The 18378-nt window shown below is 43.3% G+C and overlaps 1 protein-coding gene across 2 annotated transcripts in view; it reads right to left on the reverse strand.

The window, feature by feature from the left end:
* The window catches only part of NCOA6 (nuclear receptor coactivator 6), a 389704-nt gene that overhangs the window by 339307 nt on the left and 32019 nt on the right, over nucleotides 1-18378 (reverse strand). For both annotated transcript variants that reach the window (XM_085619104.1, XM_085619103.1), the window contains exon 2: nucleotides 7258-7349. The gene's annotated coding sequence lies outside the window, so the exon portion shown is untranslated. The remainder of the gene's footprint in view (nucleotides 1-7257; nucleotides 7350-18378) is intronic.

An 18378-nucleotide genomic window follows, 5' to 3' on the forward strand; every position in this document is an offset into this window, starting at 1 on the left:
TGAATCAGCTTTGCGGACCACAGCATCAGGTAGAAGAATATCCATGTCCTAGCCACTTTGAAACTTTCTTCTTGACTGGGACGTGTTGATGGCTTGTAGGGATTTTGCACACGCTGGCAAGGCAGTTGGGTTATAAGTCTGGAGCTTCGTTTGTTTATGCCCACAGCTGACAAAGCTTGTTTTCCAACAGCTACTTCATTGGTACAGTCTTAAAAAAGCACCATGGCAGTATCATGTGCACTGGATGGCCCAGACAAAGAAGAGCGGTCTTCAAAATCAAAATTATCAAGAGCAGCAATTGTAAATCCTTTCCTGGTAAAGTGACTTGGAAGTGATGTTCTGTCGGATTCACAATATTTTACTGCATGATCTGTTAACAAGTTCCTGCTCCATACTATGTCTTTGTAACTTGCTGATACATTAATTCATGTGTAACACAGTTTTCTTTTTGCCGTGATGAAATTCATTAAACACTACTTGGAAAAGATTGTACATTTGCACAGCATAAGCCTGTTGGTCCATGGTATTTGTCATTAAGTCCAAAATCTAAATCTTTCAGGATGTTTCTCAAAATGGCTTCTGCTGATTTTACTGCATCCTGCAATCTTATTTTGGCAGCAAGAACTTCAGGAGTCAAGTCAGCTGAGAACACCATAAGTGGCTCACTCTCATTATTGAAGTGACAAAAACAAATTATGTCAATGTAAATTCTCACCAGAAAATCTTAATTTCATTATTATGGATCAATATAGTTTAATCAATGTTGACCTTTATTTTTCTGATCTCACTGAGTGTGAACCCATGGTTAGCACTCACGAGTGGATTCTAAACTTAATTCGCTTGTTCAAGGAGTGCAAAATTAACTTAAGGCTGGCGGTGACGTTGCTGCTGGGAGCTCAATGTTCATTCATATTTTCGAATGTATGCACAAATGCAGTTTGGTTGGGCGTGCAAATCTGCTGCAAATACATTCACCTCACTGTTTAGATCAGCTACTCAGCTGAAAACTTCATCTTGGAAGAAACAAGTTACAGCTAAAAACATGTTTGCCCTTTGAGACCCACATACTGCTTTCTGACCAGTTGTGGATGGGCATTGGGTTTGGTTGTCGTCGCTTTCTCAGAAGACTCGGATTCTTGTTGTGAGTCACTGGTTTCTGCTATTTTTTGACAATATTTTTTCCAGACTTTTTTCATTTGTATACGACTTGTAGCACTTGTTACAATGATAATACATTTGATAATCTTCACCCATCAGTTTCAAACTTTTGTGAACTTCGTCCTGCCGTATTTCTGCAGCATCTCGACTCTCTTCTGTCCAGCCGCAGTTGATGTTAGCTTTTCTTTCAGATTAGTTTGTCATATCACACACTTTTCTTTGTTGAAGGATTCCTCAGATTTTATAGTTAGCAACACTCTGTCAGGAGGTAAAGATCCTCTGCTACCACCTGCTTCACTCATGTTTACGAATTTGAATCAAAGAAAACCTGAAACAAAAACAATATATAAAATAAATTACCAATATGATAGCTAAACACATCAATTTAGGGCCGCCAGTTTTATTCTCGGTCTCTATGAGACTACTTGACCCCCATAACTAATGTTTTAACACCAACATGAAGTATATAGGCCTCATAGTTACTGAAATATTACATCCTCAACGCAGCACATCTGGCAATATTTAAAATGTCGCCCAGAGAAAAATTCGGCCTGGATTAGCAATGTCTACCCAAGCTAAATTACTTCTACAATGATACAAAAACGGAAATCAAAATCTTAAGACAACAAATTTTTCTACAGAGGTATATCAAGGGGCCAGGACTACTCAGTAAGATTGCCCAGATACCATGGAAAATTGCAGGAGCAGGCAAGATTGCATTAGACCCTGAACTAGAAACCCACATAGATCATTTGATATAATATGTCACCTGGAGACTTGGAGCAATACCACTTATGGGTTACTCAGAATTCTATAACCCTGCTGTAAAAGCTTTTAAAATATCCGTGTGGAAACCGATTCCTCTTTTAGGCAAACAAAACAGATTAATGACTTAAAATCCGACGCCCGAGAGAAAACGTCTTAATATTGAACGTCTACTTGAACCTAAAGGAGGACCGAAAGCAAAAGCCAATTGCATGCCTGGAACATACATAGCTACACTTAAATAGTCGCCATCAGAGTGCCGAATGGATATTGGCTGGCAACTTCAATTTAAGTATGGCAAACCACTGCAAGAGCAGCAAGGATGCGTGTACCTTGGACAGAAGTCGGGGCATACCTGTAAAGACAGACAGCTTTAACCACCAGCTGCTGTCCAATATTGAAGCTATGGGTCTTAGAACATTAAATGGGGGGATGCTACAGACCATCCAATGATGGCAACACGAAAAACCAAGTCGCGGGAATCAGTGCTGGACTACGTGTTTGTCTCCATCCACATGTTCCAAAGGGGCACAACGTTTAAAGTGAAATAACACTGTGAAAGTGATCAACAGGCCTTTGAGGACAAGAAACATGTTGCCCAGAGGAATAACATAGGTCTTCAAGACCCAGGAACAACTTGGAGTCATCATCACAAACAAATTAAATATTCGGCTTTAAAGATAAAGCCATAAAAGTCAAACAACCTACAATATTCCATCATTCAAGTTACAAGTTGACAAAAATGATAAAATCCAGGTAATCAAAACGCAAATTAAAAGTACATGATTTACCATACCAGTTAGTAACAGCTTGTCCTAAGTTTGATGGCGACCCATAAAAAAATTAAGAGCGTACAAAACGGTATAGCTAGTGAGAAGGTGTAAGAAGATAAAAGCTGGTCTCACTCTTCTAAAACCCATTTTTTTTTAAATTGGAATAATAAATAACTTTCTGGGTACAATATAAATTTACAACTGGGCAAGTTCCGACCATCTTGCATGGGGTCATCCAAGATGGTCGAAACTTGCCCAGGAAAAATATGAGCCCTAGAAACAGACTGACCCGCAAAGAAGACAGGATCTGCTGAACCCATTAGCTGCCTGCGAAAATATGCAAGAAGAGCTCAAAAGCTTCCTAGGAGCAAACAAATGGCGAAGGCTGATCCATCAAGGTTTGGCTAAAAACAGGTAGTTCACTAGCTCACTTAATCAGAAACGTGTAATAAATGCAGCAAAGGCAAAGCAACATGCACCTGGATCTCATTTGCCCGCATTTACAGAGCTAAGGAAAGAGTACATAATAGAAATTTGGGAAGCAAAGCGTGCAAAAAGGGAGAAAGACTACATCAAAGTCATCCAAGCCTGTAAATCAAAGAATAATAAACTTCTGTGGGTCCTGATTAACCAACTAGAGTATGGTTCGACTCCTTCAGCTGGCAACCACGTCCCTCACCAAGCCAGCCTAACCCATATCAGCTCTTTGTACCACTCTGGAGAATTACCAGCATTGTATTCAGTTAAGAGCAACTCTCTAACCCTTTGCATTTACCAAACTATAATTGAAGCTCAAATGAAGAAATTCAGAGGGAATGGAACGCTGGGCCCAAACGGACTGCCAGCATCGATCTAAAAGCATGACCTTGGCTTCTGGATTAAACAACTCCTTTAGATGTACAACTACTGCCTCCTTCAAAACACTATACAAGAGTCTTGACGCGGGTCTATTCTCCACCCTATCTATAAAAAAAGTCCCCAACTCAGACCCAGACAGCTATCAAATGATTGTGTCATTAGATACCGACTCAAGGATTTTTGCCGGGATACTGATACAAGAATTTGAAGGCTGGGCAGAAGAAGCAGGCTTGATACCACAAAATCAAACAGGCTCTCGGCCCAAGTCAAGCACGACTTACAATCTCATGGCTCTTTCCATTCTTATAGAGAAATACACTCAGAAAAAACAACTGCTCTACACAAGCTTTATTGATTTCTCAAAAGTTTTCGACCATGTGGACAGGAATTTGCTATGGCATAAGTAGGCATCAGGGAACATCTCTGCAAATCTTTTACAAGCGGTACAGCTCCTGTATTCCGGTACCTGAACAACGGTGAGCCTTGGCAGGAACAAAGGCCTATCTTCTGCAATAAGAACTGGGCGAGGACTTAAAAGAGGGCGTGTACTCACCCCAATTCTGTTTAACCTTTTCATTTGAGCAAATCGCTGAATGGGGCGCACTCCTATCCCCCAAAACTGGGACAATCGCTGATGTCACTACAATGCTAAGATGACATAGCACTGAAGAACTTAACTCCAATTGTTCTGCAGCATTTGTTGAATGCGCTGGGCCCTCTACTGTACAACAAACCGCACGACAGTGAACCTACAATAAACCAAAATGGTAATCTTTACAGGTGGTCATAAGAAGGGAAAATGGTACCTGGAAGGTAATCCAGTGGTAAAAAGTTCCAGGTTTTTCTTCTCATATTCCATCTTCTGCAGTACACTTCACTTGCACAGATTTGTTTAAAGTTCGGACTGCAATAGCTAGTACAGCAAGGGGTCCTTCTTAAGTAAATGTCATCATTAAGAGAGGCAGTGCCGGACACACTAAAATCACTGATCGGGAAAAGAGTATCAAGCAGGCAGTACAACCAACCGTTGGGCCCAGGCCAGAAGTGAGACTTTAGAAATGCTAGGCGCACATAACCTTTGGTAAGCAAATATTCCATAGAACACTTTTAAACTCACAATGATGAACAAACAAATAATATTACTGTTGTGGGCGAAAGACAAGGAACGTTTCAAAAAGAGTAAGCGCTCGTGGATATGTATAACACATTAAAATCACCGAACCCACAGAGGTATCCGTTTGAAATAATCAAAGGCTATCATCAAATGAGGTGTTTAGTGCTGAAGTTTGGCCCATCACCAACAAGCGACGCATTGCCAGAGTGGGCCCCAAAACCTAGCTCGACGCTATGCAGGCTGTGCTTGGGGCAAGAAGAAAATCTCTTGCACATATTGTGTATATGCCCTGCCCTGCAAACTGAACAAAGAAAGTTCCTACGCAACATCTTTAACACTCATGGCATCAGGACTTGTCGTCACACCCTTCTTTTCTGCTTGCAAGGCTCGAGTGCCCGGGTAATGGTCTACCTGGAAATGTTTATCACTATTGCTGAGAAACTGCTCAAAGCTGGGTCCACAACGACTTTCAGGATGGCATCAGCATGCCAGTCGCCTCAGAGAAATCCCAAGATAAACCTCAAAAGTCCCATTGAACAATGTAGAAACCAAAACTGAGAAAAAGGGGAGCAAACCTGAAGCCTTAGTGTGCAGCATGTGGTCCCACAGTCCGAGTTGAACATAGTATTGCAAGCCAAAGTCTCGCTGTGGGCAAACATATAAATACTTTGTTTGTCACTTGAGCATACTTTATGATTGGACCAAGAACTACAGCAGTAACCATCATGCAAGCTTTGCTGCACTTTTCAAACACCAACACTTTAACCTCATGTGTCAAACAAATCTCTTGCCGTGGGCAAACAAACTAACACTCTGTCATTTTGGGTACACTTTATGATTGGACCAAGAGCTACAGCAATGGCCATCATGAATGCTCTGTTGCACTTTCCAAGCACGAACACTTTAATCTTGTACGTCACTGCACTACTATGGACAACGCTGAAATTGATCAATGGCATTGGTGTCCACTCTTTGAACGGACAATCAGCCGGCATAGCAGTTATTACTAATTTACTTTTTTCTCTTCTTCAGCCTGCTATTTTAACTTCCTTGCACAACTCATAGGAGGTTAATTTGAGGAATGCCAGGCATTGAATGGCATGAATACTAAAATGATTTAAATATGCTTTTAAAAGGGTCCATTGCTTTTATATATGGCTTAAAAAACAAAAATGTTTAATGTTGCCTTCTTTTATAATGCAAAGGTATTAATTAACGGTATCACTATCAATAAAGTTCATTTATTTTTTTAAAACTAACCAATGCTGTCTTTATGTAGGCAGAGAGAGCACCAGGTTTCATAACATTATGAATTCAGACTAATCACCTGCTGACAATGTTTGTCCTTGTTGGCTATGATGGGTATCACGGAGAATGAAAACATGATTATAACATTGGAATGGTGAGCGCTCCATTGAAAACCATGGAGTGCGCAGGGCTTCCAATGGCTGGAAGAAGGCCGGAGCATCAACATTCCAATGTTTGTTCACAGCAACAGTTGTGAACAAAGGCCCTTACAAAGCCCGGAGGGATTTCAACCCCCTTGGGCCCGCTGAGGCCTTTTTTACAAATTAAAACATTCTGCTCTCTAGGGGCGGAATGTTCTAATAGCCTTGCAGCCCTCTGCAGCAGGCTCTACCAGCCATTAAAGGCCCTCTTCCATGTTAAAAGCCCTCGCCTTCGGCTCGGGCCTTTAATGCTGGAGCGGGCTTTTAATGGCCGGTAGAGCCTGCTACGGTGGGCTCTAAGGCTAGATCAGATACTCTGAAGAGTTCGTCCTCACAAATCTGGAAAACAAAGCAAGGTTATGTTAGGTTTCCTCCGCCAAGGAAACATAATGACAATTCCCCAGCACACGTGATATATAAACGACAGAAATGTCAGATGTTAGTCTCATATTTGAACAAAATAACGGATCCAAGTTATTTCTTTGCCCCACAACGGTAGCCAGAGGATCCCTGGAGGAGATGCCTACCAACCTTGCTCAGAAACGTACCAAGTAGCTGAGACACTTTAAATAGATCTGGTCTCTCCTTCCGTGTGAAGAAATCTTACATATCATTTGAGAAAGGAGTATCCGTCCTCAGCCTGCACATCAGTTAATTTGTACCAAGGGGCCATGTACACAGGGTACCACATGCAGCACAGGCATGTACCAAATCGCTGTTGTCCAGGCACAAGACGTAGATGCAATACTGCTCAGGCACTATGTGAACAAATTAAAGCCACAGCCCTGCTGCTTAAGATACCCTACCTGAAGAATAGAGATGGAGGAAAAGAAACAGCAAGAAAAGGTGCTAAAACCCCAAAAATCTAGGATAGTTACCTACATAAAATTCACTCAGCATAACAGAAACAAATTCAATTCATAACAATTTAGGAGTAAAAACAGGATCTTGGTAAGTCACTCAGGATACTCCAGACATCAAAGTACAGCTCTCATGACAAATCCAAATTGGCAATGAATACCTACAGTGGCGTGCTCGACTATCAAAGCTCAAAGGAGAAACAATACAGGATGGTCCAGAAAAACAGACACAGCACAGGAAAATCAACCCACATGCAATAAAAAAAATTAAAATAACTTACCAAAATGGCTCCAAAGCCCTCCTCAATCTACATTTTCAAATGTATGCTATTCTTTGAGGCCCACAAAAGGCAGCATCTTTCCAAAGCCGTACCTGACAACAAAAAACATAAGTACTTAAAATTATACAATAACATTACTTGTGAATGCATTATAAATGGCTTTAAAATACTTAAAATCAGGGAAAGAGGGTTGAGCAACAAGAGATTTGGCGATTCTACAATTAACATACAAAGAGAATCTTGATTTTACAAAGACAAAGAAGGCTAACATTATGCACATAACCTTTTATTGCTGTCCCAAAATGCACCTCATTAAAGAACATTACACAAATACATCATAAAGCATTAACCGGTTCCGTCCCCAGCCACAGTGGGTGTGTGCTGAGGATGGAACCATTCGTTCCTCACAACCGCCCACGTTTAGCTACTGTTTTTTTTTGTTGTGTGAAAATCTTTTTGCATTTGTGAACAATGTGTATTGTGTTGTATTATCAGTCTTTTTTCAAAAAAAATTTCTAGTGGGATAGTGTTGGTTTTTGCTGTGTCTCTGCAGAGTAGGTGCTGGTGAGTCTAGCTGTCTCTGGCAAGGGCCTGGTATTGTTTTTAAGTATACAGATCTTTGTGACAAAGCCACCCTTTGTTTATTACTTATTTTACACAGTGTTGTTGTTGTTGACTTGTTTGTGAAGTTACTTTCCATAGTAAGAATTACTCAGCGGGTTGTTGGTATGCTTTTTCGAGTGTTCGGCAGACCATGATTCCAACATGGACTCTGCATCTGAGGCAGAGTAGGGAGTGGAAGATTCTGGCAGTGAATTTTCTGTACGAGAGGAATTATCCGATGATGAAGTCACTCAGTGCAGATGAAGTGCCTGTTTTAGAGGCAGACACTGATGTGTTGATAGTGCAGCAAGAGGCATCTGGATTGCAGGCTAGTGCTGGAGGCTTCCTATTGGAAGAGCTGAACCCAGGGTTGCCCCAAACATGGTGCAGCCGGCGCTGCAACGTAATGTCCTTGTTGAGTATATACAAAATTTGTATAAGTTGTATTTTATTGTGTGGTCCGCTAAATGTTTGCAATGTTCATGTAAATGACAACATGAATTAGTTCATTTTGAAAAAGAAATTGAATACTAAAAAGAAAAAGAAAATATTTACTAAGTAACCTATTTTCAATCACTACGAGTGTCACGTGTGTTTGTTGTATTTAAGGAATGTTCTCCAGAGTCAATGATGACATTTGTTAAGTTTCAGGAGTCTGTGATAGCCTTGGTGTAGTGGAACAGGCAAGTGTTCCTAGAGTTGGAGTAGTGGAGGATGTGGCTATATTGAAAGATCGCCACTTTGCTGATCACATTCCTCCCACGGCCAAATAAGACTTTCCCAGTAAGAGATGTAGAGTCTGTATGAGAAGAGGTGCGTGGAAGTAGACTCGTATGTACTACCCGGAGTGTCCTTCTAAACCTGCGCTCTATGTGCCTGCTTGTTTTAGAATGTACCACATGCAAAAGAGTTTTTGGGAGCAACCATGAGTTTAAAAGTGAACTGCCTGTTCAATATGGTTTTAGATTATTTGTTCAGTTTAACAGTTGGCATTAGTGTGATGCATTTAGTTAGAGCTTTTGGGTTTGTAGTTAGAGCTTTTGGGTTTGTAGTTTTGTATCTACTTAGAATTGGTTAGTTTTCTTTTTTGTAAAAGAAAATGTGATGGCGATGTGCGTGGACAAGCACTTGGCTGGTGGTGTGCGTGGACTGGCAATTGGCTGGCAGTATACGTGGACTGGGGCTTGGCTGGCAGTGTGCGTGGACTGGGGCATGACTGGCGGTGTGCAAGTAGTGAATTGCTGCTGGTCACTAAATACACTGCTAGCCAAACGCCAGTCCACACACTGCGTCAACCGATATGGTTCTGTGCACGCATGTGGGCATATGAAAGTGAAGGGGCCCTTAAATGGCGCGGTCAGTTGATGCGAGTGTTGTAATGTACTGGGCCCGCTGCATGAATTGTTTTGTGGGTGTCAAATATGAATTGTGTGTGAATGGACTGTAAAGCGGTTGTGGACTTGACGCAGCTTTACAGCTCACGAGCTTTGAGTCACTGGTTCATTTTTTTTTTACCTTTCCCTTATTAACGCTGCATTTCATTTTTGTTAAATTACTTGTCGATAAAATGTTATATATTGAACCATCACTTACCCTCGTGCCAAATCTAACTAGTGTGTGTGTGTGTGTGTGATATTTATTTAGTAATAATTGTCTTTTCTGTCTTTTTCTGCCAGGGTGTACATTGCCTCTTTTTGTGAATGTGGTAATGTGCCGGTCCCGCGGCTGGTGGTGTAAATGGCCTTGTGTGGATCACGTATGAAAGGTGTGTGAATGGCCTGTAAAGAGGTTGGAGCCTTGTCGCGGCTTTACAGCTCACGAGCTGCGAGTAATTGTTTAACTGTTTTGACTGTTGAATTATTAACAGTGCGTTTTATCTTTGTGAAATCTCTCGTTAATAAAATATACATTTTGAACCTTTTAATCACCCTCAGGCCAAATCCAACCAGTATGTGTGTGTGTACTTGAGGAGTAGATGATTGTGCAGTAATATTTGTCTTTTCTGTCTTTCTCTGCCAAGGTGTACATTGTCTCTAGGGAAAATCTACAATTCTAGATGTTTTGGGGGTGTGCCCAAGCAAGATGGCAGTTTAGACGTGGCTCATTGCAGCTCATATCAGGGAGAGCCCACTACTTAACTATCCTGTAGCAGCTGAGCCGTACTGACCCCCAACATATGTGTGGACATCCCCCTCTGTTGCTGATGATCTGATGGGGGCCTGTGGCTCGAGGGGAGATTCGGTGGGTGGCAGCACTCCTGTGTAGCCTGGGCCACGGGCCACCAATGGAGTGAGACAGCGACTGTGCGATGTGAGTGCCGTAGCAATGGGTGGCGCGCCTGCCAAAAACAGGAGCGGGCCCAAATGTCCGGGACCTGGTGCGATGTATAGCCCCTAGGTGCTGATTGGAGAGACCCCGACTGGATCAGTGAGACGTGTAAGGGAGCCTTGAAGCGGCCTACCTGTGGCCGGCGTGGTGCGTGAGGGGGGATGGGCGCGGTGGCGAAGACTTGCTACCGCCCCTTACACGCTGGGTCCTGGGCCGCTGCGGTCTGCCCCTGTGTGGAGGGATCCTGGGTCCGGCGTGCCTGTGCCGGCGGTGGAGGAGGGTTCTGATTCCAGAGTGAGTTGTGCGCCATAGCGGCCTCTGGGGCTGCGGGCCCAGGAATCCAGCAGGTCCTTTTGATAGTGGACTTCGCCCAACGGGAGAACAGAGAGGGAGATGTGGGGTCCCTCAGTGCGCCTTTGTTCAAGTGGATTAGGGGCAGTGGGCACAGCCTTGGCCTTTCCACTGTTAAAACCCCTCTTGTCTGCACCAGTAATTTGGGGCGCAAAATCTAAACGAGCTGTGCCTGGGTCAGTGAACTCAGTAGCTCTGTAGCCACTCCACCCTCCTTTACCTTTTGATGCTGCTGTATGGGAGAACTCTGCGGTGGGAAAGTTGTGGTGGCTGCTAATGGTGCATTCTGCCCCTTAATTGCCCGTCTCTGTACCTGCTGGTGCCAGGTTTGTGCTGCAGGCCCTCTTCTGGAACTAATATAAGAGGGTTAACTGTGAGTATCCTTATTTTACAAGCACCTGTGACATATGATTGGATTTGATGTATTGGGGCTTACTGGGTGGCATTGGCTCCCAATACTGTCCAGGGTAAGTTGATGCCACATAGCCCTCCTACCTGCACTCAAGTATGGCGAAGGGCAGGTGCCAAAGAGGGTTGCAAACAAACACGATTGTGCAATGTACTGTACCTGTCCTTGTCCCGATGGTGGCGCTTCAGGAGGATCAGGCGAGCTCGGAGTCTGGGGCATAGATGCAGGGAACTGCTGAGATCAATACGGAGGTCAAGAGAAGCGTTAGAGTCTAAGATAGACGCTACGGCCATGGAATTCAATCATTGAGCCACAGCAATAGACACCAATCATTGCGCCAAAATCTGTGTGGGGTTGCGGAACGAGTCACAAGCATGGAGAGGGGAGGTGACTATCCTGCAGCAAGCTGTGAGGGATCTGCAGGCTGCGTGGCTGAATGGCAGCGCAATGCACATGGAAGAACGCCTGGAGGACGAGAAGGGGTGTTCCAGGCGAAACAACTTGCACTTCCTTGGCTTACCGGAACGTGAAGAGTGGCCCTCGGCGGAGCTCTTCCTTGAGGAGTGGATTACGACTGAACTTAAACCTACCCATCTCTCAATTTTTTTTTTTTTTACAATTGAGTAGGCTCAGGGGGGCATTGGTGCCTCTGGCGCGCCGCCTAGGACGCTTATAGCTCGCATGTTTAACTATAGCGATAGCGATGCAATCTTACAACAAGTTCGAGCCTGCCGCCCCCTATGCTATGGAGACAAAACAATACAAGTCTTCCCTGACTATACTCTGAAGGTACAGGTTCTCAGGAAATCTTTCCGACAAGTCAAGAAATGGATGAGAGACAGCATCAAATACAGTTTGATGTTCCTGGCTAAGCTACGTGTCCAATATGAGGGAAAGGTACATTTCTATGAGTCACCTCGGGAGGCGGAGGACTGGATGGATTCCATAGGTCTACGTCAAGATGTGAAAGAGTCTGGGTGGTGCGAGCAGAGGCACCGTGGGTCGCACCGAACTGCCAGGAACCGTTCGTCGACAGCGAGGCAGTCCAGACATGAGACAGAGGAGCGCACTGAGAGGATCCTGGTATGCCTGGATGGTACTATGCGGGCTGAGCCGCGGCCCCTGAAGACCTAGTACTCTTTCTCCTCACTGTGCCTAGTCCAAGAGACACCGAGCGATGACATTATTGAGGGGTGACTTGACCTAGAATAAAAGCATTCTAAAGTCAGAGGCTTGGGGGCCCTTTGGAACTATATGAGAGGCCGAAGTAATACCTAGTATCAACTACAGATTATGCAACTAGATATGTTTACTCTGCTGCTCTCTTTTCTCCCCTTTCTTTGTTTCTGTTTAACTGGTGGAAATGTCTTGGAATTGTATGAGGGTCACATGTAATGCACAGTATCGCCGGAAAAATATGTAACTGAACATACCAGTTTTGCTGTTTCCTTCTCTCCCCTTACCTTGTTTTAATAGCGAGTTTGGGTTTCTGAAGTATGCTGTACGAACAGTGTTACCAGTTGTATATTGTCTTATATTGCTCCTTGGATGGGTCTGTTTAGGGCCTACACCTGCACAGCTGGCTGACCCTCAATTTGGACTTGTGGAGTGGGGGCGGGGGGGGTCTAGTGACCTGAACTGTATTTACATTTTTTTTTTTTTTTATAGCACTTGTGATCTGTTGAGTGTGCAGGGAGGGCATGTGGGGCGGGGTTTACCCACATTCAATCGTGAGTTGTGCCAGGAGGGATTGTGGATTCTGCATTTGGGTGGGTTCTGGGGTGGGTTGTCATTGTTTGCTGACTTTCTTGATAAACTTGTTTGAGTTTCACATGTTTGAGGAGAAAACTTCCATGGATAATATATGCAACATGCTGATCTGTGAACCTCACTGCTGGGTGTGGGAGGTCAATATGTACCTCCAATTTTGTACATGTCACAGGTTGGGTACAAAATATAAAATGATGACCTGGAATGTCCAAGGTCTGAACAATTCCGCGAAATGCCACACAGTGCATGCATTCCGTTGAAGGAATGGAGTTGCAGTGGCCTTTCTCCAAGAAACCCACTTGTGGGCTGATTGCCTTAAATGTTTGAAAAAGAGGTGGAGTGGACAGGTCTATGCCACCTCCTATTCTGGGTATGCGCAAGGATCCCTCATATGTGTGGCCTCACACTCAGGTCACAGTGGATGAGGAGGAGAGGTTTGTCATCCTGGAAGACATTTGATGCCCACGGCATCTGTTCTGTCAACGTCAATGCCCCAAATATTGATGACAGCACTTTTATGGGCTCAATGTTGGGAGCTACCCAGTTTCCTGTGTTGGTAAAGGTGATCTCGCAGGAGATTGTAATTGTGTTCTTGCTGTCAAGCTTGATAAAATTTTTTTACTAAGGACAACTGTAGTCTGAGACTGTATTCCCCATCCGGGGGTACAGTTTTATCGCGATGGTCCTACTGTATTAGCGTCAGTTGGAATATCAAAGATATTGACGGAAACGCCTCACTCACATAATAGTGACATGCTTCATCATCGGCGTTACCTCCACACCCAGATAAGGTGATACTATCTGGGCGGACTCAACCATAGATATACCGGGAGTTCTGATAAGTAGGTCACTGGTTTATGAGGCGAACCAGATTTTTTTGGTGTATTCGTTAAAAATATCTACAAGTGTACCTCCTCTTGATCCTTTATTCTGAGGCACTTGTGATATAGATAAAAGCCTAATATTGGGGTTTTTTTTTAACCTTCTTGTGTTCAATTATACCCTCTGTTCAATGCCAACATGTTTCGGCCCTCCCTAAATAGCCCAGTCGGGTCTGGGGCCTTCGTCAGGGCGTGGTGTTAATAAAGCCTACTTATGAGTCCTAATTTGGGCTTATTACATGTGTTCCATGCACACCAAATGTGAGGCCTAATGCACTCACCTGTATGTCTTTTGTTCGAACTCCAGTAGTATTTCTATAAGGAGTAAAAAAGATCTCTTTAAAATACACTCGCATCTCTAGTTCAAGTATATCATGACTACTGTGCAACTATAGTGCTCATAGGTTTTTCAATGATATCGAGTGATTTGGTGCCAACTGACTAAGTGCTCACTAATCAATTGTATGTGAGACTATTTGTTCGTGTTGCATATTTTTATGCCATCTCCATTACATTTGCAACCTCAAAAAAGACTTCCACCGCCTTAAGCCATGCTCTAATCCATATTTGTGATGTTTGCAGAAAAACACGGAGTTCTTCTTAGTTTATAGGGGACATATCCATTGTTCACCTATGGGTTCCGCACAATCTGTGTGTAAATCAACTCATCCGAGTTTCAGGTGTGCTCACTGTTGGAATTTAAATTTGCAAAACGGTTCGGTCAGCCAAAATTGTTGTGCCCACCTCATCCTGATGATACATTGTAGGTACGTGATACATTGAGGCCAGTGCAGCACATTTTAGCCTGGCCTTCACAGGAGCTCTCCTTGTAATGTATGGGTCACAGGTTTTTAAAAGTGCAATTGTAATTCTTTATTGTTGTTATATTGTGCAGTGTATCAACATATAAATATTGTTGGGAGGGAAAAGTCCTTTGCATGGTGGTGGATGTGCACCTTGCCGCAGAGTGCACCAACTGTAAGGATGTCTGGGTTCCTTATGCTTTGACACACTCCAGCCTGCATGATGCTTAATTAGCATCCACCAGTAGGTGAGCATTGCACCAAGCAGGATGCTAGATTTCTATTGAAGTGTTAGTTTTCTTGACACACAATAAATAGAGTTATGAGCACTCAACACGCGGCTACAACCTATGGATAAGAGCACACAAAGACCACACAAAAGTTGAGCACGTGTGAGCACACCTGAAACTCGGATGAGTTGATTTACACACAGATTGTGCGGAACCCATAGGTGAACAATGGATATGTCCCCTATAAACTAAGAAGAACTCCGTGTTTTTCTGCAAACATCACAAATATGGATTAGAGCATGGCTTAAGGCGGTGGAAGTCTTTTTTGAGGTTGCAAATGTAATGGAGATGGCATAAAAATATGCAACACGAACAAATAGTCTCACATACAATTGATTAGTGAGCACTTAGTCAGTTGGCACCAAATCACTCGATATCATTGAAAAACCTATGAGCACTATAGTTGCACAGTAGTCATGATATACTTGAACTAGAGATGCGAGTGTATTTTAAAGAGATCTTTTTTACTCCTTATAGAAATACTACTGGAGTTCGAACAAAAGACATACAGGTGAGTGCATTAGGCCTCACATTTGGTGTGCATGGAACACATGTAATAAGCCCAAATTAGGACTCATAAGTAGGCTTTATTAACACCACGCCCTGACGAAGGCCCCAGACCCGACTGGGCTATTTAGGGAGGGCCGAAACATGTTGGCATTGAACAGAGGGTATAATTGAACACAAGAAGGTTAAAAAAAAACCCCAATATTAGGCTTTTATCTATATCACAAGTGCCTCAGAATAAAGGATCAAGAGGAGGTACACTTGTAGATATTTTTAACGAATACACCAAAAAAATCTGGTTCGCCTCATAAACCAGTGACCTACTTATCAGAACTCCCGGTATATCTATGGTTGAGTCCGCCCAGATAGTATCACCTTATCTGGGTGTGGAGGTAACGCCGATGATGAAGCATGTCACTATTATGTGAGTGAGGCGTTTCCGTCAATATCTTTGATATTCCAACTGACGCTAATACAGTAGGACCATCGCGATAAAACTGTACCCCCGGATGGGGAATACAGTCTCAGACTACAGTTGTCCTTAGTGAAAAAAAGTTGTATTGGGAGAACGCAACTGTTAGATTCTTTCTCTCACTCTCCACACGTGAAAAAGAAGCTTGATAAATTACCTCCCTGACTGGGTAACTAAGCCCAGCATGTCCACTGAGGTTCACGCAAGCACTGGGGTCCTTGGGCCTGGTGGACATTTGGCGCTTGGGACACCCAAACACTCTTGCTTATTTTTGCTATACATCAGCGGTGGACACCTATAGCCGTATAGACAATTTTGTTGTCCCAACTGCCAGTGCATATAGGATGCTGGACATCTATTACTTGGCTAGATATATATCCGACCATTCTCCGCTCCTGTTAACGTATTCCCTGGAACGTCAGCCACCAAAGATACCGCTATGGAGGATGAATTCGGACACACTAACTGACCCTTACACAATACTTTGATCATCATTGAGGAAGCACAGGTAGCAGGGCTTCCGAATAGGATGCCATGAAAGTGGAAGTACGGGGAGAGTGTTAGGCTGCCACAGTCAACATTTGCCACACGTTGGAGGGGGACCTAACTCGCCAAGAGCAGACCCTGGTGACTCCTAATGATCACTACACGTATGTATGCTGCCTAACTCCAAGTAAAGTAAGACGTCTTTCCACAGTATGAGGGTAGGTCTGAGGGTAGGCCTTTGGGCGCCCCCTCCCTGTCCAACAAAACCACAGTCTGAGACAGGCCTACGTCATGAAGCACACACATGATCTCTGTTTGCCTATGACAAAGAAAATAAGCATAAGGAACCCAGACATCCTTACAGTTGGTGCACTCTGCGGCAAGGTGCACATCCACCACCATGCAAAGGACTTTTCCCTCCCAACAATATTTATATGTTGATACACTGCACAATATAACAACAATAAAGAATTACAATTGCACTTTTAAAAACCTGTGACCCATACATTACAAGGAGAGCTCCTGTGAAGGCCAGGCTAAAATGTGCTGCACTGGCCTCAATGTATCACGTACCTACAATGTATCATCAGGATGAGGTGGGCACAACAATTTTGGCTGACCGAACCGTTTTGCAAATTTAAATTCCAACAATAACTAAACTCGAAGGGATCCACTGAAAAATGTATGTTATTCACAGAGATCTCCATACCAAAGAAAGTGAGTAGGCTTTGTGAACGATGCAACTCCTTGAGGGACAATATGGCAACCTCTCCAAAAAGGAGTACCTTGTTTCCAAATCTAGAGTCAATGCGGAAACCTGAACGACTATAAACTACTTTAACTGAACATTCTTGGAAATTTGAAGCAGTTCTGTGCAACGTTCAGGTTTGGCAGTAGGACAGACTTGATGTCTACATATCAACAAGCATTGGCATAGCCAATAGGTCTCGCTTTTGGGATCTTATAAGTTTTTAGCCATGCAACAGTTAATGTTGTTGCAGTAAGGATATTGTGCTGCATAACTAAATACTTATAAGGTCCCAAAGGTGGGACCTATTGGCTATGCCAATGCTTGTTTTTCTCTTGCACGTGTAGCCTTCCTTCACTTCCGCTTCAAAGGCAAGTCAACAGTCATTCATTGGCCACCACTCTCTGTGCTTCTCTTTCCCAGCCCCCTGATGTATGCATCATAATGTATATTTAACTTAAAGAGGGCATTTTCCTTTGCCCCTCGCCCCAGACCCCGAGCTCATAATAGCAATGTATGTAATTACCCACAATATTGTGAAATGCAGATAAAGTACATTCTTAGAGAATTCTAAATGAAATATAACACAGCTGCTGTGTAGTTTACATTCCTTTAGTTTATGATTTACATGTTTTCATATCAAATTCAAGCAAGAATAAAAGGCTTGTGTGTTTTTCTGTAGACAGTCGAGTAATTTCTACTTTGTGCATAATTCACTTGCGCTTCCTTCCGTAGAATTGGCAGTATTTGATTCCCCTGTTAATTAGGCCTCAAGCCCCTCCCTCACCACCACAACCCCCCCAAAAAAAATCCATCCATGAGAGAAACTAGATCCTCCCCATATCACACAAGGATATACATTATAACCTGTTGCTCGACTATGAAGTAGTAACTTTCTCACAAGCAGTTACGTAATGTAGCGCTGTGAAGTGGGCAGAAGGATGCGTGTAAGCGCTATAAAAATCATTGTACATACATTGCTTAATAAATAACAAGGCGTTTTTGCTAGTGCTGTGTCGTAGACGCCAAAAAGTATTACTTACAGAACGTAACCAGCAGATACTTTTATTCTTTAAAAGGCCCTTCCAAAGTTCTCGCTGGTGAGCACCAGGACATTGTCCTCCTCTTATTTTGGGCCCTTTAATTTTCTTAACCTTAGATGTGTTAGGCCCAAACTCAGCTTCAGCCAGAAAAGGAGAAAACCCTGCAGAAAGGTGGAAGAAAAGCAGCGGTGCCCTCATGGTGGTTTGCAGAGAGTTCCCGGGGCTGATGCCGCAAACACGTGAAGGAAGAAAAGAACGTTGTTTTCTCACCGCTAAAATGTCCGCTACCTTATCGACAAACCAACTGCCTTTTCACACGTAGCCAGGACTGATAAAGATACTAGCAAATAGAGTATATGCTGGCGACCCAGCGATACTGCTTGACATCCCATAAACGAGAATTGCCTCTTGATAGCCATCATGTGAGATA

Source organism: Triturus cristatus, chromosome 7, assembly GCF_964204655.1.
Source record: "Triturus cristatus chromosome 7, aTriCri1.1, whole genome shotgun sequence".
NCBI classification, from domain to species: Eukaryota; Metazoa; Chordata; class Amphibia; order Caudata; family Salamandridae; genus Triturus; species Triturus cristatus.